We start from the raw sequence: 2,207 nt of genomic DNA, 5'->3' as shown, positions 1-2,207 counted from the left end.
GGTTTCTTTGCAAAATATTGATTATGCTTTCTTAGTTGATTACTACCTTTGTTTCATAATAATCGCAACAGTTTGACTTTTGCACTATTTATATACTTTTTATCAATACATGATAAACAACATATGTTGCCAGTAAAATAATTATGGTTTAATCTTTATATATTTTCATTTTATAAACCTTTTATATTTTTTATTAATATATAATTACTATATATATGAATTGTCAAAGTTGTGCATTAGCATGTATACCAGTCAAAGTGTTATGATTATTATGATATGGACAAAGTACTAAGAATTTTCAATCTAAGACTTAGGTCCTGTTCTATTCACCTTATTTTCACTTATTTTATGATAAACAAGCTCTAATAAGTTAAATTTAGGACAAAAAAAATGATAATAATTAAAAATAAAAAGTTCTATTAAGTGTTACTCAAGTTCAAATTACAACCAAAATAAGTTCATCAGATAAGATAAAATAAATTATATAAGCCAAAAACAAGTAAATAGAATACACTTTTTACCCTTACATTAAAGGCATGCACACTAGAGCTATCAATTGAGGCATTCAAGTCAAGTTTGGGTTGGGTCAAGTCATATCTCGGGTTAAATTTAGATCACATCATGTCGGGTAAACCTAGCCTCTAGATTAGGTTTGGGTTTGGATTAGGTCAAGTATGATAATTCAAGTTATGTCAAGTTGTTTATCCATTAGATTTAAGTCGAGTTCAACTTGATTCAAATTCAGGCAACGTTCATTTTCAAGTTTGGGTTTTATTGATCCAGTTGATTTTGAGGTGGTTATATGGCTCAAAATTTCGGATTTGGGTTAGGTGTAAGTGGGGTGATTATCAAGTTTGATTATCTTTATGGTTTTTTTCTTTTCACCTTATATTCACTTGTTTTAATACTTGTGTGAATATGTCAAGCTCCATCTTTTAATTCTTGCAATGTAATAATCTAACACACTTATTATATATTGTTGCACTAACATTGCTAACTAATCGATTTTTCAACTTTACTTGCAGTTTTTATTCAATTCATTCAAATGATGTAATAGTAATTAGACATCTTTCCCGCTCTAAACTTTCTACGTGCTAAGCCACCCAATAATAAGCATACAATTTGACTTAATTCAAGTGGTAACTTTCACTGCTCAAAAGATGACAAAAGTGTGGCTTCTTAATAGAATTCAGTCTGTGGTGTGAGCTTTGGGGACTGAAACTCCCAAGCAACCAGAGCCAGTGCTAACTCTTCAATTTGAAGGGATCATGAGCCTGCAAAAGTGCAAAGGCGGTTACTAGAAAATCAAAGTAAATTTCATGGTCAAGGGAGCAACTCCAACCAATAATTCCTCAGTAGATATTAGAAAACTTATTAGTAGTAAACAAAATCTATGCACATTAGAGAGTCTGAGTGAATCAAATACTTGCAGATATTTTTGTTGAGGTTATATATTTTTAGATCTGATTTGCATGTTCTGCTCAAATCGTTGATTAAGGTTTTTTTTTTTTTTTTTTTTCAATCAGTCAAAATATATGTACATTATATATATATAAACACAACATTTAATTTTAAAATTATGGCTATTCAAAGTTTTTTATAAAAAAAACATGCAAATTCAGCCATGAAATTATGCACATAGTTGGAAAAATATGAACATATCCTTGCTAGACTAGTAATTTTGTCATATGCGAGAAAATAATGACACACAAATCGAGAAATTTCTTGATATGCATAACTTGACATTTACGTTATTTTCTTTGCTAATTTCGATGTCAGTTTGGATCCTTGGAATATAATAGCCCTAAATACCTTAACCGAATAATTTTCAACACGCAAATCTAAACATTAGATGTTTAAAAGAGATATTATAGTTTTTTACATAATTAGGTAACTTAATTTTCTAGTTATTAATAGTGTTAGTCAGGACTCAAAAAAGACTAAACTAAAGGTGTACCCATACGAAGATAGAAAGTTAATAATGTATCGATGGGAGAAGTAAATTCTAAGTAGTGTATCAATGGAATCTCCCATATATTTCAATACATATTAGTGTATGATGATGTGTATATGCTCAAGTAGTAATTCACTTGAATCTTGGACGTGGCGCTAATATGGGTGTAATCCATTGCTTCAAAGGAAGTTTAGTACAGAGAGAGAGAGAGAGGCTTGACGTAAACTAAGATCATTTGGTGTAAAGAATTAGG

This window comes from Chenopodium quinoa, unplaced genomic scaffold (genome assembly GCF_001683475.1).
Source record: "Chenopodium quinoa cultivar QQ74 unplaced genomic scaffold, ASM168347v1, whole genome shotgun sequence".
In the NCBI taxonomy this organism is placed as follows: Eukaryota; Viridiplantae; Streptophyta; class Magnoliopsida; order Caryophyllales; family Amaranthaceae; genus Chenopodium; species Chenopodium quinoa.
This window is presented reverse-complemented; position numbering follows the sequence as displayed.